This window comes from Bos javanicus, chromosome 10 (genome assembly GCF_032452875.1).
Source record: "Bos javanicus breed banteng chromosome 10, ARS-OSU_banteng_1.0, whole genome shotgun sequence".
NCBI classification, from domain to species: Eukaryota; Metazoa; Chordata; class Mammalia; order Artiodactyla; family Bovidae; genus Bos; species Bos javanicus.
In genome coordinates, this window is record NC_083877.1 from 88,947,518 (window position 1) to 88,972,719 (window position 25,202).

General features: G+C 50.1%; 1 protein-coding gene across 1 annotated transcript in view; it reads left to right on the top strand.

The window, feature by feature from the left end:
* Positions 1 to 1,616: 1,616 nt before the first annotated feature.
* Positions 1,617 to 25,202, top strand: part of LOC133255253 (neurexin-3) — an 887,522-nt gene continuing 863,936 nt past the window's right edge. The window contains exon 1 of the mRNA XM_061429773.1: positions 1,617 to 2,040. The gene's annotated coding sequence lies outside the window, so the exon portion shown is untranslated. The remainder of the gene's footprint in view (positions 2,041 to 25,202) is intronic.

Sequence of the window (25,202 nt, forward strand, 5' to 3'; positions counted from 1 at the left end):
CCAGCGTAAACTGGTGAAAGGTGAGGGGTCATGCATGAACCTAATCAGTTAAGACATGTTTATGTTCCTATTAAGTGCTGGGTTCCATGAAGGTATTGAAGATCGGGGACCCACGGAAACATAACCAATGACATTATTATCTGAAAGTTAAAACAGACGGAAATGTAGACCGGTAATGCTGGAATTGCATGTGTCCATTTAAGCCCAGCCCAAAGGTCGCTTTAGTCTATCAAGCTTGCCTTGATAATCTCCATCTCCAAAACAATTTTATCATTTGCTTCTTGACAATCTCATAGAGCCTACCTTACCTTGCTTTCATGATTGCTATTTCCCCCTTGCTTTATAAGAATGCACCTCTGTCTTCCACCAAAGCATAGAAGACTCCTTGGGGCAGGAGACTTGACCTACTTGTTAGGTTTGCTGTGAGAACAATGCTCAGCACACGTGCTAGCAAGTTTGCTGGGGTAAAGGATGTCCGGGAAAGGGCAGAAGTATAAGAACTACTACTCTCCATGGAAGGGAGGCAGTGGAAAGTGAAGGTGAGCAGACAGGCTCTGGAGTCCATACACCTTCATTTTGGTTATGTCCTGCTTGGTGACCATGGGGGACCCTCTCTAAATCTTTGATTTCCTCAACTGTAAGATGGACCTCAACAGTCAACGGGCACCAACCTCCCTGGACTCAATGAGATGACCCATGGATTGGCACGTGGTGAGTGTTAAACAGCTCTAGAGTGTATCCCGGCCATTGGTGCTAGCCTGAAGGACCATGCACTATGCAGACCTTAGAAAGGGGAGGCTGGAGAAGAGGCGGGCGGCTATTATCCCACTGCCGGGTACCAGGGCCTGATGATGAACGAAACCTTGTGTCTGGGGCCACCGACCGTCATCTCTCCTTTAGACTCTACTGGGGAAATGTTGCCACAGACACGGCCTAGTTTGGCAAAACTGGTGATGGATACTGAAGGGCATGGGGGTGCTGTGGAAATGTCTAGGCTCTGAGTTCAGGATGCTAGAGGGAGCCACCCTCCTGACCCACCACCAAGCCTGATTCTTCTTGCCCCCGTCTCTTTTAGCTTGCTGCCCCTGAGGACGGGCTGGGCTGTGCCTCTGTCTGCCTTGCCAGCAGGAGCCCTTGAAGAGGGGGGAAGCCCCATTGGTCCCCTTCCTTTCTCTGTCCCCTGTCCCTCGCTCTATGCCTTGTCCTAAGCAAGCTTTCAGAGGGCTTGCAGGAGAAATGGCTTGGTGTCCTACTTATAGCCCTAACCCCCATCAGAGACACAGAGGTTGCCATGACTTTGCAAGGAAGAACAACTGCTTGGGGGAAACTGAGGCACACTGGTGGGTCAGGGTCTTCTCCACTCCCTCAGTCTGCAGTGAGACACGTGCATCTTCAGCAGTGAGGAAGTGGCTTAGTCTGCTGAAGCTGTAAATGGAGATTAAACCATAGATGGGGATTTTTGTCTTCAATTCTCGCTCCAGCTCTAGTGAAGAACCTTCCTAGGCTGGGATGAGCGGAGACATGAGCTCCTGACACGGCCTTCCCGTTGCAGGGGGCTGCAGAGTGCCCCTCCCTGATGAGATCTTCTCAGCTGTTTGCGAAACAGTCGGGGAGGAGGTGGCGGAGCCCGGAACCAGGCAGCCCGCCTGTCTCTTTAAATGCTGGGGTCTGTGTGGGAGAGGGAGGGGCCGGCTCTGGAGTGCGTGAAATTCCTGGGCTGCTCCGGCAGTCTCAGGCTCAGAGCGCAGCCCTACACATCTCCTCTTGCATGCAACTCACTGAGAGGGAGAGGCGAGCGTGTCCTCCCCTCTCGCAGCCGCCAGCATCTCCAGCCACCAAGGACCTGCTTTTTGCACCTCCAACACCCACTCCCTTCTTCCCTGCCACTCCCTCCCAGAAAGAGAGAGAGAAAGAAAAAAGGAGACAGAAAGATTCCGGAATTTGAGCCTCTCCAAAGAGGAAACATACCCAGCAAACTCAGTTGATTAAACATCAGACAGACAGACAGACAGACCCCAAATCTTCTGTCCAACTGGAAAGGTAAGATCTGGGGGGGAGAGGAAGGCAGGCAGGGTGTGAAACAACTCAAGCTTCTTGTTCGTTCTGGGGAAGAGGTTGCTCCTGAGAGGGTAGAAGTTTTCAGTTGGGAGCGACCAACCTAGATTTTTTTTTTTTTTTTGAAGGCTGGATCGGACAGCCTTGGCTGACCATGGGAATGGCTTTTCAACTGCCTTTCTTTTCCTTCAGTTTCTCCTAGAAGTTGGGTCTTTTGGCTCCAGATGTTGAAAAAGTCAGAGAATGTTTTAGATTTTTAATCTTTTGAAAAGTCTTTCTTCTATTTGCGTGGATTGTTAGTCTGAAATGATGTGTACCTACCACCTCATTTGGGGCAGGTACTTTTTTTTTTTTTTTTTGCATTTTATGACCACCTCCCCCTCCTATTATTATTATTTTCTGGGGAAGGGGCTAGATCAAACGAGAAAGAGAAGAAGGGAAGCTCTGAGGATCACAAGAAGACAAAATTGAATTGAGACAGGGATTTCCCTAGCTGTTGAGGAATTGAAGGGTGTGTGTGTGTGTCTGTGTGTGTATGTGTGATATTTTTTGGAAGGGGTGTGAGGAGGTAGATCTTGAGTATGAAGATTCAGGCTGGAGTCCTGTTATTTTGTTGTGGAGGTAGGCATACTCACAGAAGGTGAAATAGGGAGTGTGTGTGTGTGTGTGTGTGTGCGCACTCCTGTTTGGATCAGTTACAAGGGAATCTTCCTCCTCTGCCTTCCATTTGTTTATATTAATGATTTAGTAGCAGGCTTGCCTGAAAACTTCCACTCTGTGTAAGCACTGTGGGTTTTGCAAGCTCTCAGTGACCTTAAAGCCTGGTTCGATGTATTTTTTACTAGGCATTGTGTTGTTCCCAGAGTTTTAGGTCTTTCCCTCTCTCTCTCTTTTTTAACCAGAAAACTTAGCTGCTCTAGAAACATCATCCTGATGACAAGGGAAAAAAAATCTGCTCCCCCCCCACCCTCTATCCCTTCCTAGGCCAGTGATGTAATACCAACCTATGGGCTCGCCTGCTTTGCAGGTGACTTACCCTGTGATTACTTGTTAAAAAAAATAAATTTCTCCCTTCCTCCATTAAATGCATTCTTCTTTGGATTTGGATGTAGAAATATCGTCATGCAGTGAGAAAATTATATTTTTGATAACCATTACTGGGGTTTAGGTAAAGTAGGATTCCTCTTCCCTGATCATTATTAAAAAAAATTTTTTTTTTCTTTAAATACAAAGGTCAGAGATCACCCAGAGAGAGCTAGGCTAGGATGGAGCAAGACAGAGTCGGACCAACTAGGAGAACTGGGAAAAGGGGAACGGTCATTTTCCGTCTTGCTCCGGTCATTCCCGCTTGGGGAGATGGTTTGCTTTTACCCCCATGATCCACCCTAACATTCTTAATTCTTCCTTTGCCCTGGGTCCTGTGGATGGCCCTGGAGGGAGAACAATGCTCCTTGTCACACCTGGGGGATTGTGTAGTTTCGGGGGTTAGATGACCGTTTGCCTTTGTGATGAAGGTTCCAATGGAAATTTGAACTCCCAGTGCGCTGGGTGACTTAGTACCCAGGATAGTCTATCTGGGGGCACCTGGAGGTTAGGTCTGGGGAGCCCGAAGAACTAGCCCTTTATGAATTTGCCGTTCTGGGTAGAGCCTCCCTTCATCGTCCAAGGGCTTCTGCGTCGCCTTTCAAGTTAAAATGGTCCTGCTGGTTATGATGGGCAAGTTTACCTAAGGGCTACTGGGTACGTGGCTGAAGGATGGAGGGGAGAGAGGGAGAGACATAGCAAGGCTGGTTTTTCTTTTCTTTTTTTAATCTTCTGGCTTAATCTGCCTAAGTCATATTGGGGCGAACGATATTTCAAATGGGTGCTGGTTGTGCAGAGACATTCCTATTGTTTGATTTTTTTCCCCCCTTGGTTGGGGAGTGGAGAGTAAGGGCTCTTGGCCCATTTTCTGCAGCCTGGGGTTCATCTGGCGAGTCAGTCTTCCTTCTGGAAGAGGGGGAAAAGGCTGGACACTGGAAGTTAGCTATTAAAGTGAGCAACAGGGCTGGGTTAATTTTTTCTTTTTTTAAACAACTGGACTGTGCGAATGCCCTTTTCTGGAGCTTTCCGGCCCTTTCTAGTGAAATAATAATTTTCCAAAATTGCTTCCTAAGATGAGGGGGGCAAGAAATCAAAGGGATTCTGGATTTTGAGAGACAACTACGTCTTTGCTTCTCTGGTAGCTCCCTGTTATTCATTATTAGGGGGTTGACGGAGGGCTGGCCTCCTTTTCTGGTTGATTTTAATGCTGCGTTTCTACTGAATATGTTGATGATTTGCTGCTTATATAAGGGAAAGGATGTATCGAGGTGGTTTGAGGCTTGGGGTTTTGAGATCGGCTACTGAGATTGGGTGGCGGTTGATGTATTTGTCGATGTGCATGGTAGGAAGGTCTTTTCTTTTGGGTGGTGGGGGATAAGGGGATGGTTGGAAAATGGTAGATGAGATGCTACAGCAAATGGGGACATGAGGCGAGACAGAGGTGAGCTCGAAAGTCACCGGTTGGCAGAATTTCTGTCCTGTATCCCCCTTTCTCTCTCTCCTAGGGGGGAAAAATCCATTATCTCTAAAAACACATTATTCTTCAATTGGCCTTTTAGAGAAAAAAGGAGAAGGAGGGGAGGGGTTAATTTGGTGAGGGGGCTTGGTTGTAATTAGCCCACTGCTGCAAAACTGAGATACGGAAACCCATCGGCATCAGCTTTGGGGGCGCAGAGAGGCAGCGGAGGGATGGGGGACGGGTTGTCAGTCTCGGATGCACAGTGGAGCGGTGGGGTTGGCGTTTGGGTATTGTGCGTGTGTGTGTGTCTGTGTCTCTGTGTGCGTGCAATTTTTTCCACCCTACCACCAATGTCCCCTCCATCCTCCCCCAGGTCTGCCATTCTCTTGCTTCCATTTGCACACACCCGCTCTCCCCTACCCCTATTTACCCCCTCCCCCCTTTCCTGGAGTCCTTTCTGCCTGGATGAGAAAATTCTGATTCTGATGGCTCTGCGGCTCTTTTCTTTTTTTTTTTGCAACACAACAGTGGTGCGATGGCCTTTCCTACATGCCACACGGATGCAGCCTTCTGATAGGAGCGCTAAGTCGGCACATCTACACACGTACTTTGCACATGCTCTTGCACACACACACACACACACACACACACACACTCACACTCCCACAGTCTCAGGCGATCGAGGGCTTGGTTCCATTTGGTTTTCCGGCTCTCCCCACCCCTACCTCCACCATGGCTCCTCTCCACCAGTCTTCATACGGGAAACGCAGTCACGGTACCCCCGTCTTCTCCCTACACCGCCCTCTGCTTTCTTCTCGCCATCCTGCTTTCCCCAAAACTGTGGTGTGTCGCAGTTCATGGGATTAGCATGTTGGAGACTCTTTGGGGGAGGGGACTTCATAGGAGGAGGACTGGAATGGGGGTAGATGACATTAATGGGTTTTTTTTTCCCCTTTTGCCAAATAAGCACCCGGTGATAATGATCCAATTTAACCATCCGTGTAATATATGTTTGCGGCACACTGGAGGAAGGTTACCCGGGGAAAGCGGAGTCTGGACTGGGTTACCTCTGGGGAGATTTGATGCCTGGACAATAGAGACACAGATACCTGCCCCCCCATCTCCACACACACATGTGCATGCTCCCACACACACACCCCAACACACAGCTCTGCTCGGTGGCCTGTGTCAAGTCAGAGGGCACGGCAGAATCTCCCAGGGTTGTCGTGGTTTGTTGAGAGGCTGGAGTGATGTCTTTGTCCTACCCAGCTCTCACTCTCCCGGATGATGTCTGATCTTAAATTTCTGGGTGGCCTTTGTGTGGCCTCGCGGTTGGGGTGGGGGTGGGCGGCGCTGGAGGGGTGTTTGTGTTTTGTCAAATGCCCCGTGTGCCTCCAATTGGACAACCTGGATTGTCAACATGGTGCGTGAGGTTGGAGCGGGGGGCTGCCTGCCTGTTTGTGCTGCGTGAGTGTGCTTGTGGGATGCGGACAGTGCGCCTGGCTCTGGGGAGGTGTGGGGGTGACGCTCCCTGACCCTCACTCGTGGGGAGGACGGCAAAGAGCCGAGGTGTTTGGTGGGGGAGACAGGGCGATGGAGTATTCCAGGGAGTTGAGAAGACTGGAGGGGGAGAAGGCGCTCCGTCTCCGGCGGGAAGCCTCGTGAGCCAGCCCGGCTCCCCGGAGCAAGCCCGTGGGTGGGTGTGATCATCGTGGATGACGGGTGGGCGGATGCCGACGGGGTAGGGGGGGCAAGGGAGGAGGTGGGCGAAATTGAGGGTTTCCCTCGCCACCTCAGAAGCCCCGGACAGAGCGCAGAGATCGGCCCTGCCCTCCTGGGCACCAGCCACCCTTGGGCGGCTCGGCCTTGTCGGCGGAGGCTGCAGCCCCAGAGAGCTGCAGTCGCCCTCGGCGGGGATGGCATCTGAGCACCCCCGCCCCCACCCCATAGGCTCCTGGGCTCCGGCTGCCTTGACTACCAGACGCCATTTTCCCTTTTCCTTTGGCTAAAGGTGTGTCTCTCTTTATTAGGAATTATATATGAGATGGGAAAACATTTTTCCTAAGAGAGAGAAGAAAAAAAATCCTTGGAGCAAAATGCTGGTTGTCGGACGTTTCCTATGTCCACACTCCCTTGCCAGGGCTGACCTTGAGCCGTTAGGGAGAAAGGGTTACGTCATTGCCGGAGAAAGGGGACAAATGAGGGGTAGGATGATGACTCGGGGGTGGATTCTTGGGCCAGACACCCAGAGGAGAAGGCTCTTGGGATCCCCCTGCTGCGTTCCCCTTGTATCAGCCTTGAGTGTAGATGGGAGCCTTGCAAAAGTCGAAGTGTCCCTTCCAAAGCTCACTGCCTAGAAATTCGCAGGCCTGATGCCTCGGTTCCTGCTGCCATCAGGCCCGGCCTCCCTCAAGCACGTATCTGCTGGGGGAGGAACCGCCAAGCCTCACTGCAGCTCTGACCCTGGAGGGCACCCCTGGCTGCTCTGCAGATGGCGAGGTGTGACTGGGCCGGCCACAGGTGGCAGTCCCGGGCCTGGGCAGGGCTCTGCAGGGCTCTGCTCCAGTGAGTCCTCCTCCGAGAGGCCTCGCCTAAGGGGCCATCTGAAATAACACCCTCCCCTATTGCCTGGCCCCTTTCCAGCCCATTTTTCTGCTTTTAATTCTCATCAACTACTCACCACCTAACGCTCCAATACCCACCAGGTGTTAAGGTAATCTTGTCTGTCTCCCCCTGGAAGCAGGCTCCATAAGGTCAGGGTCTCTGTCTCTTTGGGTTCGTTGCAGTGTTCTCAGTGCCTAGGACATTTTCTGGCATGTTGGAGGTGCTCAGCAAATATTCGTTGATTGGCAGAAAGAACCATATGGATTTGGCGTTGGGGGTTCTAAGCTTGGAACCTGTCTTCTGGGAGAGCCGAACTTTGCAGGCTGTCCCTGCCTGCAAGTCCAGATCTGCTAGAGGGATTGCAATATGCAATGTCCAAGTCCGATAGACTCTTTTCCAGGCCCGGCTGAGTGACGCTGTCTCCTTCATGGTCCCACTAATGCTAGTTGGTTATTGTCATCAAGTTGTAGTAACAGTAATCGTAGTGATATGGCTACCATAGCTGATGTGCTTAATATATACCAAGTTCTGTAAAAGTTCCTTCCTTCTTTTTTTTTTTTTGCATTCAGTGTCTCTGTTAATTTTCTGCACAGCTCAGTGCAGTATATAGTCAGCCCTCTGTATTCGTGGGCTCTGCATCCTCTGAGATGGAGGGCCAACCACGCTGCATCATTTTATGTAAGAAACCTGATCATCCGCAGATTTTGGTATCTGAGAGGGATCCTGGAATCAGTACCCCGCAGATACTGAGCGATGACTGTGCTGTGAAACTCTGCCATTGACAGAGGAGGAGACAGACTCAGTTGAAGTAAGAAGGTAAAATGGCAGATCAGGGATTTGAACTCAAATCTTTCTTATCCCAGAGCCCAAGCTTATGACCCTTCTGTTATACTATTAGAGGTAGAAGGGAGATGAGCCATCATCTCATTCAGAACTCTCCAACACAGATGAGAAACCTGAGGCCTAGAGAGATTCAGTGGCTTGTCCAGAGTCATATGCCAAGCCTGATGGAGAGACAAAGCTGGAATCCAGGTTTTCTGGCTGTCCGGGCTGTGTTCTTTCTATACCATCGTGCTGGGTCTATGGGACACAGGCTCTTTCTCAAAGAGAATGGTGCTGGAGGCTGCCTGAGATGCCCTCTGAGTTGTCCTTCTTCCTTGGACAGAGTGGGGTGGGCTTTGTGAAGTGAGAGGGAGTAGGTGTGCCTTTAATGGGGGCTGACTATTCCTGCAGAGCTGGAAGGAGAGTAGGGGGAGGCTGGGGGCTGTTCTCCAAGGTCATTAGAGTCGCTGGGTGCGGGTCAAGGTCATGCCCTGAGTGTGCTGGAGGAAGAGGCCCCAGTGGGGGTGCTCCGGGTCCTCAATCTCGTGTAGCTCTGCCCGTCATGGTCAAGCTCAGATGCAGCAGGGGCTCCATTCAAAGTCTGGATCCGAAGACCTGGCAGCTTGTCACCTTCTCCCAGACTGCTAAGCCCTTGCTTCTCAAGAAAGTGAGGTGTGGGGCCAGACACTAGCCTCGCTGTGTTTTGTCTTTGTTTCCAGAGGCTGGCTGGAGAGTGTGAGGTCATGGAATAAGGGGAAGGGCTCTTATTAGTCCCTGTACTCCAATCCTAGGCTTGGACTTGACCTCGATTCAGGAAGGGGTTAGACGTCCTAGGCCTGCGTGTGTGAGTGTGTGTCTGTCTGTCTGTCTCTCTGTTTGTGTATTTTGGGGCTGGGGAGTGGGAGACCAGAGCAAAGTAGACTCTGAGAAGCTGGGAAGCCTTACCTTCTGCCAGGACCTTGAGACGGGATGGGAAGCTGTTTTTGTGTGACTTTGAGATGGGGTGACCGGTTGCCCTGGTTTGTAGAGACAGGCCCATTTAGGGCTTGGTCCTAGTGTAATTATTAGCTTTCAAAAGTGTCCTGGTTTGGATGATAAAATATATGGTCATCCTTCTTTGGGATGACATCACCCACTTTCTGTTCTTGAGATAAAGAAAAGGTGTGTCAGAAAGGGAAATCAAATATTAGGGCAAGAAGGTGCCTAGGAGAAGAGCCTTCCCCCAGAGGTACTTCCTCTTGTCCCCCATTTCTAAAGGATTAAGACCTTAATCTCCTGACTACTCCTGCTACCAACATGACGACTACTAACCTAACTCCCTTACAACAACTCTTTCTGCTAGCCAGCGTTTGAGTCCTGGCTGTTTGCCAGTTACTATGCTAAGCACTTGACATGCATTGTTCCAGTTAACCTTTCCACCACGTTGTAAGATGGGTACTCTTGACATTTTGGTAAGACAAACAAAGAAACTGAGCCCTAAAGAAGTTAAATAACATGGGCAAGGTCATGCAGGAAGGAAGTGACAAGATCACGTTAAAACCCAATGACCTGCCTCCGATGCTCTGATATTCACACTGGGTCACTGCACGTCTGTGGGCCAGTCCTCTGGTCCACCCACCCACCCCTCCATGTCTGAGAACTTGAGTCTGGGAGCTGACCTGCTTGCTGGGCTGTTGGATCACAACCCTGGGACTTGCTGAAGATGCTGCTGCTGCTCAGTGGCATTAACATGGCTTAGGGACGGGAGGCTGCTGGGGGTCTTTCTGATGGCCATTGAGAGACTCTGTTTCCTGTGGTGACTCAGTTACCTTGGTCAGAAGAGAGAGCTGCAGAGGGAGGCTGTGTTGTTTGATGTGTGATGGTGGTGGGTGGGCAGAAGGCAGAGAACCTGCACCCTGTCTGGCTCTGCTTTGCTCTGGGGCCCTGATTCTTGATGGGCCACACTCGTCCTGGCCCTGGCAGTGGGGCTCGCCCCCAGTGGGAGATTCTGGCGAGTGGACAATCAGCTAGCACTTGCTCTTGGCAGAGCATCGTGGTCTGCCACATTTCCTGTAATGGGTGATGTCCTCTTTTGTCTGACAAGGAGGCTATTGATCAGGAGGGTTAAATAGCTTGTCTAGGACCACACAGGGAGAAGTCGCAGACCTCTGACCCAAGCTTGGGTCTGACCCCAGAATTCCTGCTGTTTCGGAGTCCTTGCCCTGCCTGCTACGCTGAACCCTGGAGCAGAAGTGGTGGGAGCTGGAAGGTCTGAAAAGGGAGGCAGAGGAGGAAATTCAGGTGTTCAGATCAGCCCCTGAGTCTGGGGGCTGAAGAGGGCATCTGGGCCCCATCTCCTGCTCAGCCACCCCTGGGTCTTCTCCCTCCTCCAGCCAGGGGAAGACAGCCACTGAACTCTCAGCTGGATGAGTGCTGGTTCTAGTCTGGAGGGAAGGAGGAGATGGGCCCGTCCACACCTTGCAGAAGTCCCAAAGGAGGTACCTCCTTCTGTAATCATGTCAGACGTCTGTTAGTCACTCAGTCATGTCCAACTCTTTGCGACCCCATGGACTGTAGCCCACCAGGCTCCTCTGTCCATGGGATTCTCCAGCAAGAACACTGGAGTGGATTGCCATGCCCTTCTCCAGGGGATCTTACCCACCTAGGGATCAAACCTGGGTCTCCTGCATTGCAGGCAGATTCTTTACCATCTGAGCCACCTGGGAAGCTGTGATATATGCAATGACACCTGGTTCCCTTCCTTCCCTGTATCAGTGTCTGAGGACCAAGGATAAGATGGGACAGGTGATCGCTCTGCCTAGAGACTGAAATGGAGGATACACAGTGGTGGGAAGCTGGGATTCCCCGGCTGGAGGACTCCAGGGAGAAGGGGGAATTTTTTTCTTGGTTGAGAAGCAGGGAATAGGAGTAGAGGATTTCTCTCACTCAGGGGATGGTCTTTGGCCCCCAAGCTGAGCTGCATTAGCTTCGTTGCAGTCCCATGAAGACTGTGTTTATTTTTCCAATAATGTGTTAATTAAACATCGATTTCCGGGTGGAAGAAAGGGAATTGGATTGCCAGAGCTAAATGGAGGGAGGAGGATGGGGAGCCGGTGAGAGGGGCCCAGGCTGGAGTCCGCATTCTTCAGCATCACCCCAGGAGGGGTGGCAGGCAGGCAAGGCTGCCTCTTCCCCTGGCCCCACATTTGGAATTTTCAGCTTCCCGAGAGCCTTTAGGAGACACCTTTTCTTCCCTTTGGCTGCCAGAGCAGATGGAGTTGGCTGAACCTTGATTCAAGGGGGGAGAAGCCACCATTCTTCACCTTCTCTAGTATCCTTTTTTTTTTTTTTGAGTGATCCTGTGGCAGGTCTTGTGTTTGGCACTCTACATAGGTTAGCTCATTGGTTTTTAAAGTAAACGCAGGAGTAGTATTTCTTTATACCCCCACTTTGGAGATGAAACTGAGGCTCAGAGAAGTTAGGTAGCAAATTCAAGAGCAAAGAGGTGGGCAAGCTTGGTAAGAAAAGGGGGGCCCTAGAAGAGTATCTGAGATCAGCAGAATAGCACCAAGGATCCAAGTCCCTCTAAAGGCAAAAAGGAAAAGAATGAAGCAACAGAGAAGGACTTATTTTATCATCAGCTAAGATGGATGGAGCTTTTACTGTGTGCCAGCAACAATGTTAAATGCTTTGCATATACAGTTGTGAGGATTCAGTGCGCAAGTGTTAAATAATGATATTCCCATTATAGAGAGGAGGAAAGTGGGACTTGAAGAGGTTACCTGACTTGCTGAGGTTGCAGAGCTGGTAAATGGTGGAGCTGGAATAAAAATTGGAAGAGAACTTGGGGACCTCTTTGCAGCCTTGTTCTTTTGACTCATATACACTGAGGACACGGATGCCCGGTCAGCAAGTCACCTACAACTTCTGGGAAACGGAGACTTGGGTCTTTTAGGATGGATTCTCTGACCAGATTCCGAGCCTCAGAAATCCCAGTCTTGCAATGTGAACCACACTGTCTGTTTCCTTCTTCGCCCATGACCTCTCAGGCCGAGCCTCTGGTGGGTAAAGGCTCTTCTGGGTGCTTGTGGTATTTGGAGTCTGCATTAGTGAACTGGGTGGGAAGGGTAAGTTAGAGCAGTTCTCAGACTTGCCTGCATGTTAGAATTACCATATTAAGATCCTAGACCTATGCAGTCTTAGACTGCAACTCATACCAATTAATCAATCCTTAGGGGTAAGACTCCAGGATCAGTATATTTAGAGCTTCCCAGGTGATCCATCAGACCTGTAAGCTGGTGATTCAGAATAGCTGCTTCAAAGCAGCTGTTGGTAGAATAGGCCAGTTTCTGTTTCCAGAGTTAGGTTAGAAGTGCAGAAGTAATTGGTTTCACATATCTAGTATCCAGTGGGGCAGCCGTTATACTGGTCAATTTTCTTCTCATTGGAACAGCAGCTTTTGGACTTTGGTACGCATCACAATGCCTGGGGAACTCTTACAAAATGCGCGTCTTCAGGCCCCACTGCAGATCTGATGGAAAAGTTCTAGGGTGGCCCAGGAATCTGCTTCAGAAGCAAGCACCTTCTGTGGCTGGGTGAGGTCGTGATACCTGGGGCCAGCCCTCGAGTCCCCCTTGTTTCATGCACGTGATGTCTGTGCACGTGAAGCCCTCTCTCTTTGGAGAGGTGGAAAGGTGAGGACAGGGGATGCTTGTGGTCGCCTGTTGCTCTGTGAGGTCTGGTGTCCCGGGCTCAGGGCTGCCTGTCCGTTGCTAACACGGGAAGGCCTGCTCTCCTGGCTGGGTCCCCGCTCCCCAGGTTAGTGTCCTTGGTTAATGTCCTGCATGCAAGCTGCCCTGAGGGAGTAGAGAATGGTCCCATCCTGGAAACCCTGCAGCCTTCCTTCCTGGGTTTTAACAACAAAAAAATCAGAGTAAATCTCTGGATGACTTGAGGGTTGGGGAGTCTGTCAGCAAAGTGCACTGAGTCCTCCCCCAGGATTGATGAACAGCTTCTCTGGGGCTCATTTTAAACTTTTCTTCCAAAAACTGTCAAAAAATAGAGAATGGTAAGAGACTCTCAGAGCTGGAAGGGACCTTGGTGATTATGCATGCCAGCATTAATGTTCTCTTCATTGACTCATCCAGCAGGAGTTTATTAAACACCTACTATATCCAGGCACTGTACCAGGTGCTGGGAATACAGCCACATTCAAGAGAGACACTTGGTTTGTCCCTCGGGGAACTTAAACTTGGGTGGAGGGAGCAAATATTAAACAACACAAAGAAATATGTAATTAGAAATGATGAATGCACTGAGAGTTATGGAAATCTAATTTAGAATGATGGGATCAAGGGGTGAAATGATAGCTAAAATTTATTAAGTGTTCAGTATATGTAGATCCTGTTGTCATGGTTTCACATGTATCGCTTAGTCCTCACAATGAGTCTTGGAGGGAGGGAGGTACGGTCATTATTGTTCCCTTGTCACAGATGAGGAAACTGAGCCATGGCGAGGTGTCCAGGCTGGAACTAACACTGAGGTCTGTCTGACCATCTGAACCCTCTCTAACACCCCATCTCTGAGTGGGGAGGTGGCTTGGAAAAAGTGATGTTTGCACAGAGAGCTGAAGGATGAGTTGGGGGTGAAGAAAAACCAGAGAAGTTAAGAAAATGCTGATAATCTTGTCCTCATATGGAACTCTTAGATGCTAAGCACTGTGCAGAATACTTCATGGAAATTATCTCACTGAATGCCTGCAACAGCTTGGAATAGTAGGAATTCTTATTCCCTTCTTTGCAGGCTGGGAAACCAAGGCTTTGAGAGGTCACGTTCACAGACGGTGGACACTCTGAATCCTGCCCTGTTTGGACTTCTTGCATCTCACCTGTTGGGTGTGCTAATCGTGAATGTGGGGATGACAAGGGGGATTCCTCCAGAGCCCTCACATCTGCTTGTCCTGGGCTGAGGAGAACCGGAGGAGGGAGAATGCAGGTCCTAGCTGGGGCCTGGCTGCCCTTCTGTGCCGTGAGCCATCTCCAGTTTTCTTCTCTCTGGCAAGAGCTCCAGGCCGGCCTGCTTCTTGGTCTGTGGGTCCAGGAGCCCTTGGCGATGCTTGTCCTCTGTCTCCTTCCCTCCTCCACTTTCCAGCCCCCTGTTGCTGATTGGTGAGATGCCTCTCACCTGCAGTTCCACCCTCCCTCCTCTGTCTGGTGCCTCTGTGAATGCCTTTCCTGTGTGTTCACCTGAGGTCCCCTCTGCCCTTGAGTCATGTGGTCCCCCTGGGCCATCTTGAGCTGCTCTACACTGGGCAGATGTGAATCCAGGTGGGAAGAAGGACAGGGACTTGGACCATAAACGTGGTCTAGGGCTACGAGAGAAAGAGACAGGGGATATGAGAAGAAGGAGATGGGTTAGTGGGTCATTGATAAAATATTAAATTCCTGGAAAGCTTGCCAGGACATGAGAGTTCACATCTTCAGCCTGACCTGCAGGTGAGTGAGCCTGCACAGGTAGACAAGGGCCCCATGAGATGGAGGCTGGATTCACTTCTGGGGATGGCAGGATGGTTCTGGCAAAGCAGGGGGAACACCAGAAGCGAGCAGGCTGGTTTTCCTCTGCGTTTCTGCTAGCCTTGGAGCAATGGGGCTTGCCTGAATGCTGGGCTCTGACTCTGATGAGGCTAACACTTGAAGGCCATTGCTTGACTCCCCAGATGCCTGGAATCAAGACACAAAAGGGAGGGCGGGAAAGTTTTCTCTGAGAAGGGGTGGGATGTGTGGGAGGGAAGAAGTTGGCTCGTGTGCAGGTTGCGCGTTTGGATGACAGTCACTCTTCCTTTTTTTGTATATGTGTAGGCCCCCCCCTTTTTTAACAACAATTAACTCCTTATAAAAGTGACTTAATGATTTTCTTATTGCAAAATATTGTATGTTCATTAGAGAGCATTTAGAAAATACTGGGGGAAAGCCCCCTGTAAGTCCCCACTCCAAAAATAACCAATGGGAAAATTTCGATATCTATTTTTCCAGCTTAACGTCTAAGCATCCACAATCTAGAGTGTGCTGTTCTGTTTTTAAAGACGTTCATTCACTCATTTAACAAGCACCAATTGAGTGTCCGCTCTGTACCAGGCCCTGAAATCACATTTTGGAGGCTGTCATGCTAGCTCGAGATACACTTAAAGATGCATCGTGAGCACTTTCCCACAACAGCCACTCGTGCTGTTGAGCTTCCAGATTTAGATTTGGGGTGTAATGAGGCAGTTGGCAAATTCTGGCATCTCAGGTCTCATGTCTAAGAAGGAAGGGAAGATTGCTGAGCCTTTATGCTCAGCACAGAAGGCAGGTGCCGTGTTAGACTCCTTGGGAGAGAAGGTGTTCCTTTCTCTAGGCAATAAGGGAGGGACAGAAAAGGTTTGGAGGGTGGGAAAAACCCCAGCCTTTTCGTGTTAGAGTCTGGTGTAGGAGCAGAACTCTGGAGGTGGGATGGAGAAGTCTCTGGATTTGGCAGCGTTGAGGGCAAGGAGGACACTGCCTGGCTGACACTGGCTCTTCTGACCACTGAGCCACATCTAGAATGAGGTCCATGTAGGTGCATTGGATCCATCCCGGCCCAGGGCAGGCAGGAGGAGAGGCGGAACGAGAGAGTAACCACGGGGGACGCAGCCAGTCTTCATCTGTTGGCACTGTGCTCCTGCAGACTTTGTCGTGTTTCAGAAAGAAGGGGCCAAGAATCTTTTAGGGAAGCCGGAGGGTTGGTGCTGCTTACAGAATACTTCAGAAGGGCCTGTAGTTTCCCAGGTAGAGCCTGATATGCAGGAACCGGTGTTCATGTTTTCTGGATTTGAGTTTTTATTCCTTTCGCAGCGTGGACATGCCTGGCGCCTCCAGGATCAGTTTTGCTTGATAGTTACCTTCGCAACATCACCGTTTTCTCAGGGACCTGATGGCTTCAGAGCTGCTGTGCTGGTTCTCATTTATGTTTAACTGGCTCTTACTGGGCTGTGACTTGCTCTGGACTGTGCTTGGAGAATTAATTTGCTTTAAGTCCGAAAAGTCAATAGGATACTTTCTGTTGCTATTCCTTGACATGGAGGTAGAAGCCTTTTTACTAGGAGATCCCCTGTGAGCTGGCAAAACGGGACTTTTCTGACTTGGTGATTTTCCTCCAAGTGGGAGTCTGTATAGGTAGCTGAAAATTGAGCTAGAATATGGGGGATAAAAAGAGCAGGCTGGTGAGGGCGTGATGCTCTCGGGATTCAGGATGGTCAAATTGCTCTGACTTGGCTTTGGGGGCAACCCTAGCCTTGGGGCAGAAGAGCTGTGTGTGAATATTAGCTTTGTCGTTCATAGCCGCATGGCCTTGGACACGCAGCTTTGACGTTTCAGAGGATGGCTGTGAAGGACCTCCTGTATGGCAGGGCTGGCTTGGACGTGTGATTGCTTCTGGATCTGAGGTGGCCCTAAAGTAGCAGGGAGAATGGAGCTCTAGGTCTCTGAGGGGCTGCTTTGTGCTTGCACTGTGTCTAAGCTGCTCTCTTCATGTGCTCTCCAGATCCTTATATGGCCTCTGAGGCAGGTAGCAGTGTCTTCATTCCATTATTGAGATAAATGGAAGCTCAGAGAGGTAAAGACGCTTACCCAAGGCTTCTCAGCAAGTGAATGAGGTGTAAATCCAGTGGTTTCTGACTTCAAAGCCTGCAGTGTCCTGAGTATCAAGACTTGGCAAGGGAAGCATGAGCTTCGGGGTCACACATGCAGATCTAGGGTCAGTTCAGTTCAGTTTCTCAGTTGTGTCCAACCCTTTGCAACCCCATGGACTGCAGCACACCAGGCCTCCCTGTCCATCACCAGCTCCCAGAGTTTACTCAAACTCATGTCCATTGAGTTGGTGATGCCATCCAACCATCTCATCCTCTGTCATCCCCTTCTCCTCCCACCTTCAATCTTTCCCAGCATCAGGGTCTTTTCAGGTGAGTCAGTTCTTCGTATCAGGTGGCTGAAGTATTGGAGTTTCAGCTTCAGCATCAGTCCTTTCAATGAATATTGAGGACTAGGGTAACTCTCTGCTTGTTATTCACTAGCTAAGTATATCCTTCACTTCTAGTACTTCACTTGAACTTAAAACCCCATCGTGATTGCTACCCCAGGGCTACTTCAGAATGAGAAAATCCACGGGTCCAAGGCAGCCCTGGAGCATAGTAGGGCCTTTATAGTTGTTCTCTGAAGCTTCAAAGCCAAGCATCCAAGGGCATATGTGTGTTGATAATAAAGCTAATATTCAAGGGTCATTATCTATAAATCAGAGGTAATAATGTCAGATTTATAGTTGGGGATGGCTCAGAATCAAGTGACCTCTCTGAGGTCATCTAGGAGTTGGTAATGTGATTCAGCCTGGATTAGAACCCTTGTGATCTAACCTACACTGTTTCCCCCTTTCTCTACTACTTTGTGGTCCTGCCTGGTATAAAGGAGCCACAGTCACTGCAATAACCGTGCTGATACTCATTATTTTCTGTTGGTCAGATTCTGCTAATAGGAAGCTTCTGGTGATGGATCAGAGAGGCAAGGAGGTTTGTTTGTTTGTTTATTTTTTTTATCTTCCTCTTTCCCTCCTAATATGTCTCCCAGGGTTTTTTCTTGGGGAGTAGGAATTGGTGAAATGAGCCTAGGGCTAAGTGGAAAGGTGAGCTGTTAGCAAATACGGTTTGGGGGCCTGTGGGGTAAGTCAAAGCAGGAGGTGAGAGAAATCATCAGATGGCTGGGTAGAACATGCTGGAATCTTTTGTGTGTGCTGTGGATGGAAGGGGAGTCACTAGGAGGTAGTGTTGGGGAACTTGGGCTCACTGTGCGTTCTTAGAATTTTCTGAAGTTTGTATTCAGTAAACTAGTATGTCGGGAGCACCCGTGTTGCATGACTGTGCTCCTCACACCCTGTAAGGTTGATATTGTCACCCTCATTTAGGGGTGGAGGGATTAAATTACTCATGACTCCAGGGCTTCCCTTGTGGCTCAGCTGGTAAAGAATCCGCCTGCAAATGTGGGAGACCTGGGTTTGATCCCTGGGTTGGGAAGATCCCCTGGAGAAGGGAAAGGCTACCCACCCCAGTATTCTGGCCTGGAGAATTCCATGGACTGTATAGTCCATGGGGTCACAAAGAGTTGGACACGACTGAGTGACCTTCACTTTCACCCCACCCAGTGAGCCTCTGAACCAGGATTCAAAACAGGGCTACAGGATCCAAAGTTTTTTCATTATAGAAAACTTTTATTTGAGAACCTTGCACTTTCTACATGTTTCACAGACTCTTAAAAGATTCTGGTCTATCCCCACCCTCTGGTAGGTGAGGAAACTGAGGCTTAGAGGTCAAATGATTTGACCAAGATCCCACAGTGGGAGGAACCACTTTGAGGTCAAGGTCACGATATCTCCAGGTAATGGTTACTACAAATAAATAAATAAATAAATAGCAGACACCTGGAGTGCCTACCCAGGCAGGAACTGACAAGAAGTGATGGGGCATTAGGGCCACAGTGCTGTAGGCTTGTGTTTAGAGCCTGATCTCAGGTCTGTAGGAAGATTTGGGACAAATCAGGAAACCAAGGCAAATGCCCATACATAAGAGCTAGACATGACTTTGGGCCCTAGATGCTGTGGATGCTCAGGCAACAAGAACAATTGCAGATCTTCTAAGGAGGTAGGGCTCAGCTTACTGAATCAGGAAGGTGCAGGGTGCCATGCGTTGAGTTACTGGCCCTGTGGTTGTTATGATCTGGATTTCTTAAGGCCTGATATATGGTCTCTGGAATCAGACTGACCCACACATGAATGTGGGTGAATCTGTTCTCGAATACAGACTTTGGTCAAGTTACTTCCCCTCTCTGAGTCTCAGGTTTGTCATTTATAAAACAAAGTCATAGCCACGCCACTGCTTAGTTGGGAATATTAAGTGAGGAGTTGTGGTTTGACCACTCAGTTTAGGGCTCTCAGAATTAATTATATGTCTGGTCTGAACCTCTCACTTGAGCTCAGACTTGTATACCCACCAGCTTGATCATAAACTGCCTATTTGTTTAATACTATTTCAACTCAAATTGATATGCTTTAACATCTTTTGATCAAACCTCCTGTCCCCACCTGCTCTGCCCAGTCTTCCTCATTTTAGAAGTGGGCAAGCCCAACCTCTTGGTTGCTCACCCCAACATACTTAGGACTGTTTTTGATTCCTTCCTTGCTCTCTCATCCCATGTTCAACCTATCAACCAAGCCTGTGGCCTCTCCCTTAAAAACAAGATCCAGAATATATCCAGACTTCTTATCGCAGTGGTCCAAGCCACCAACACCACACCCCCTCACCTGCAGTATTGCAATGACCTTCCTACTGGACTCCTGCTTCCACTCTTGACTCTATACTTTATTTCCTTCCCACAGCAGGCAGGAATGATCTTTAAAATGAAAATCTGGTTATGTCATTGCACTCAAAATTCTCCAGTGGCTTCAAGTGCCACTTGAGTGAGCCCCGGAGTCCTAAGTACGACCGGCAAGCCCCACCAGATCTGAGCTTGGCGCCTTTCTGCCTTCCTCTCCTCCCGCTTTCCTTTACACACGTGCCGTTCCAGTCATACTGGTCTCCTTGCTGCTCCTTGGACTCGATAAGCCCAGTCCAGTCTCGATGCCTTTGTTCCGGCTGTTGGCTGGCTGTTTCGCTTCCCCAGGTCTCTGTGGAAGTGAACCCCATTGGACAAGCCTTCCCCAGCCACCCTTTCCAGAACGGCCCTTCCCCCCCCAGGACGCTCCTCCTCTTTATCTTACTTAACTTTCACAGCACATGTTACACATGTGTCTGCTTGGCTCCGTGTCTGTCTGCCCCAATAGGACTTCCTCACCCAAGGGCGGGCTGGAACTTTGTGTTCACAGCTGGCACCTTGCAGGAGGGAAGCACTCAGTGAACGCCCGCCGGGTGAATGAGCACCCTCCTTCCTGCTTCCATGGCTCAGGTCTCTGGTTACACCGGGCCACTTCTTGCCTAGTCCTTGAGGGTCAAATGAGAACGATTCATCATCCTTAGTTGTCTTTCATAAACGACCTTTACAGACAAGGCCTGGGACTTTGGGAAGCAACTTGATATTTTTTCTCATTTTAAAAAGGAATACATGTGGCCATGTACATTATGGTGGGGGGGGGAAAGCAAAATTCAGTAGATGGAGAAAACCACGAAGAACATGAAGATCAGCTGGGATCCCTCCTCCCAGACAGAGCCTCTGTCACTGTCAGGGTACCCACCCCACAGACTGTCCTCCGATGCCCAGGTGCTGTTTCTTGCAGAGAGGATTGAACTGGGAGGAGTGGGCGACAGAGGAAGGATATTATTAAGGAAATGGGTAGCAAGATGACAATGACACCAACAGTGTTGTCTGGTGGAGAGTGGTGTGACTAGGAATTGGCAGAATTTGGCCTCATCAGTGGCTCTCTTTCATATATTAAGAAAGCCGTTTGTTTCTCATCAGATAAGGGTTTCACACAGGGAAGAGGAAGAGACACCTCAGGAAAGCTACAAGGGAAATTCATTTCCCTTTAATTTGGTTATTTTTCAAAGCATCTTACTTGGATGGAGCTTTCTTTAAGGCCGCAAGAACTGGGTGTTTCAGGGCCAGCGGCGTGCTAACTGGGGTTGGTGGGGCTGGCTGGAGGCTGGGGACTGCCAGCAGTGGAGGGACCCCTTACCTGGGGTCAGGAGCTTTACCTACAGTAGTTACCGCACTTCATTCTCATGGCAATCTTGTGCGTGCGGTGAGTTGTGAGTTGCCTTTTATGGATGAGAGCACAGAGGCTTGGAGGGGTTGAGTGACCTCTCCAGGTATACCTCTCGGGAGCAGCTTGTGATCCAAACCCCGGCTGCTGGACTCCAGCATCTGTGTCAGTAACCACAATGAAACGTGCTCCTGGAGCAGTCGGAAATGACAGGCGGGAGGGCCAGCATGGAAGTGCATTAGATGGAGCTGTGGGAGGAGGCTGGGGGATCTGCCTGCCCCCAGAGTTGCTCTTCCATGTGGCCAGAAGAGAGTCTGCTTCTATGTCTTTGACTGGACCAAACAGGTGCAGTGTTCCTGTGATGGCATTGGAAATTTGGAGGTGGTACCACCCATGTGAAATAAAGAGGGCCAACCTGAAATGGGCATGACAGGGGCCCCAGGTGGCCATCCACGTCACTCTGCAGCTCAGGACTTTTGTGGCAAAGGACTCCCTACAGATGAATGTGGAATTCCCGAAATTTAGAGTAAATGGGGATCTTAAATCGCCCCTTCTCCTCTCTGAGCTGCGTGTAAACTCTAAGTATCTGGCCCCAGGGATGGGGACTGGGGATGGGGTTGGGGGTGGGGTTTGTATTCTTGAAAAGCACACCAGTGTCAGGGAACTGAGGTGCAGAATCTTAAAATCCCGGTGGGGGCGGGACCATGAGGCCCCAGCAGAGGGTCTGAATTACAACCCTGCCCTCTTCTGCGGCTGGAGCACGGTGTGTCTGTGTGTGCGTGGCCGTGCACGCGCGTGGCTGCAGAGTCTGTTACTGTTTGGATATCGTTAGCCTGCATAAGGGCAGGAGATGGCTCCTGGGAATTAACGCTGCTCAGATGTTAAACCGATACATCCACTCAGGTCTTATCCATAGACTGAGGAGATACCTGTGGTTTCATTGCCACTCCCAAGTCTTGAGACCTGAGCAGGAAGGAGGAGAGGAATTCTTCACTCAGGCAATGGTGTGGGGTTTGAGGTGGGCTGCTTACTTGTGCTTTAGCTGAATAGGAAATACCGAACTCACGGTTGCCCTGCAAAGTAGCCTGTCTCTCAGTTCTGTTTCCCAGGGAAGAAGTCGATCCCTGGATTCCATTCATTCAACAGATCTTTATGGAGCACCTGCTGGGTCCAGACACTTTGCAAGGTGCTAGAGACGGAGAGGGGGCAGTGGTGTGGGCGGCAGCTGGCAGACTTGAGACATGTTTTGGTGGTGCCATTGACTGGGGTTGATGATGAATTGGATCTTGGAGGCAGGGATCAGTGTGGGGAATGACTCCCAGGGCGCTGATGTGAGTAGCTGTCAGAAGCTTGGCATCGGCACTCCTCTCCTGGGGAGGGTAGAGTGGTTCCAGATTGCTAGGGAAGATTTCACATGTTTCAAAAGGGGGAGGGGTAAGAGAGGCCCCGAGAGGTGTCAGCCATGGAGCCTGGACTTCTGCATTTTTCTTTTCCCTACGAGAAGTTGGCACGCACCAGTATTTCCCAGTTGCTCCTCAATCCACCCAATGCCTCCTACCTTCCTGATCTCCCACCTCTATCTGAAATAAGAATATGAAGAGGGGAAAGGGACTGACAGAGCATTTCCCCGCCTAAGGGAAACTTTGGGGAGTCTGTTCAGCTTGGGACCTGGGAAGGCAAAAATGTTCAGGTCCGATTCTGATAAAATAGGTAACATTATCACAGATGAGTCCAGCAGATAATCTTTCAAATGACCATGAAATGGTGGAATATTCATGCTAAAATGAAACTCTGAACCTTGTTTAATTTAGCCCTGCAGTTTAAGGATATACAAGCTGAGGCTCAAAGAGGTTAAGGATAGTGTGAAGTCACATAGCAGCTTGGTATGGCTGGACCTTGAGATACAATATACTTTATGAACTGTAAAGCTAGAGAGAAGAGGTCTGAAAAACAGCAAATGAAGTGGTCTGAGAGTCAGGGCGGTGTCATTTAGGAATTGCAGGCTACTCTAGGAACCCATTGGAGTGGAAGTTAAGGACCCCTGTCCTGTAAAAAGAACTTAGCTTCACCAAGAAACTGGAGTGTCAAGCGAAAATGGGACTGAAAGGGGTCAAGGATACCACTGAACTGGCTCGAAGACAGAGTTCAAGGTCATCTGTCAGCCTTTGCCCTTGGGAAGCCCCCTCCCCAGGCCCTGTGATGTGTGATGGCTTGAGAGCCACTCTCTCTGTCTCTCTATCTAGTGCTTATTTTCTGTAACTAGCCCTCAGGCTAATTCTTTCCTTCTGCCTTTGGATTTTGCCCCAAAGGGATGGAGCAGAGACTCAGCTCAAGCTCTAGTCCATGGAGATAATGCAAACTGGGTTTGGGGCAGGGGCGTGATGCCCATGCCAGTCTGTCTCCTCCCAGTGGCAAGGGTTTTCTGGGTGCAATGGGCCAAGTGCGACGACAGGTGAACCCCGCTGCGACCTTGCTTTGGCATTTGACAGGCCATGTGGCGTTTGAGTGTAGAGAGCCACAGAGCTTTTCCTTGCACTTAAAACGGAGGTTCACACCTGCGTTTTTCCTACCTTGGTCCCGCAGAGTTGGGAGAGGGGCAGGGCTGTGAGTTCTGACTGGTATCCAGGGTTTAGGCTCAGCTTGTGGGGAGGGATCCCCCCTGGGGGAACCCTCCCCCCACCCCCACGTTGACCTCCGATGTCTTGCCTTTCTGAATTTGTGGGGCAGCTGTGGCTCAGTCACTCACAATGTAGGTGAATGTGTGGGCAAGGTGAGGTCCTCGCCACCTTTGGCCCCTGGCAGTCAGAACCTGGCTTGGGGTGGTTGGCTGCATGTGGCAGGGGGTAGGGAAGACAGACACATCCGCCACGCTGGCCTGGGCCCTTGGGCAGAGTGGGGAGACACCCCCACTGGTGGGTTAAGAGCAGGAGAGTGTGAGGAGAGCAGCACAGAGGAGCAGAGGGGCTCCAGAGATGGATGGCAGGGGGAGGGGACTGTCGTTACAGAGCAGGGTGGGGTGCTCTAGTGTCCTGGAGCGACTCTCTCAGTCCCCATCCTGGGTGACGCCCGACTGGGTCTGCATTCCAGCCCCCGGCCCTCTCGGGGGGCCCAGCCTGGAATCTACACCCTGGCTGGCGCTGACCCCTTGGCACTGGTCTGAGCGCCATTTGTCTTTGTGTCTGATGTGCAACGTGTGCAGATGCGGTCAGGGCTCAATTGATGACCTGTCTTCCGGAGCGCTCAGGGGATCCTGGGAGGCTCGGTTGCTCTGGTATTTCAGAGGTGTTAAGAAGCTCTTGATGGAGATTTGCGCAGAGAGGTTAATTATGGCTGCTCCCCCTTTTCTTCCCCCCCCCATCTGGTAACCTTGGCTCAGTTTATGTAAGTTTTAAATCTCAAGCTGAGATAATATTTAAGGACTATAGTTCTCAAAAACTGAGTTCACAGGAAAAGCAGGGAAAATGAACACGAAGAGGCTACTATGAGTCAGGCACGGCACTTGGCACTTTCATGTACATCATCCACTTGTATCTTCACGGTGATCCTGGAGGGTGTTCATGGGTTCATTCATTCATTCAGCATTTGTTCAGCACATAGTATCTGCAGGGTAGCATTCTAGGCTCCGGTGATGCAGCAGCACCTGCTGCTGCTGCTAAGTCGCTTCAGTCGTGTCCAACTCTGTGCGACCCCATAGAGAGCAGCCCATCAGGCTCCCCGTCCCTGGGATTCTCCAGGCAAGAACACTGGAGTGGGTTGCCATTTCCTTCTCCAATGCATGAAAGTGAAGAGTGAAAGTGAAGTCGCTCAGTTGTGTCCGACACTTAGCGACCCCATGGACTGCAGCCTACCAGGCTCCTCCATCCATGGGATTTTCCAGGCAAAAGTACTGGAGTGGGTTGCCATTGCCTTCTCCGTGATACAGCAGAGCTGAGAGCACATCAGGTTTTCTGCTTTCATTGAGCTGAGAGTCTAGTGAGAAGAGTAATAGACAATAAACACATAAAATTAGACAATTTCAGACCAGAAGTGACTACCAGGAAGGAAATAAAATAGGATAAAGGGCTGATGGGTTTCTTGGAAGGGTTGCAGGGAAGATGACGTCTGAGCTAAGATCTGAGTGATGAGAGAGCCATGGGAACGCTGTGTGGGGTGTGTGTGTGTGTGTGTGCGCGTCACACAGAACAGCAAGTACAGGTGTCCTGGATGGGCGGGAACTCAGCCAGCGTGAGGAGAAACAGATTTGTTTCCTTCCCTTTCCAGATGAGGATACTGAACCTTAAAACCTAGCTTGTCCATTAGCAGCCAGCTAACTGGAGTGGCTTTCCCTTCAAGCCTGTAGTCTTTCCACTGTAACTTGCTGCCCTCAGTAAATGACTATCTGTGTTCATTTGTACAAAGTCCTTTTCATGTGTCATCTTATCCCATCCTTGTAAACTCTTGTTAGCCC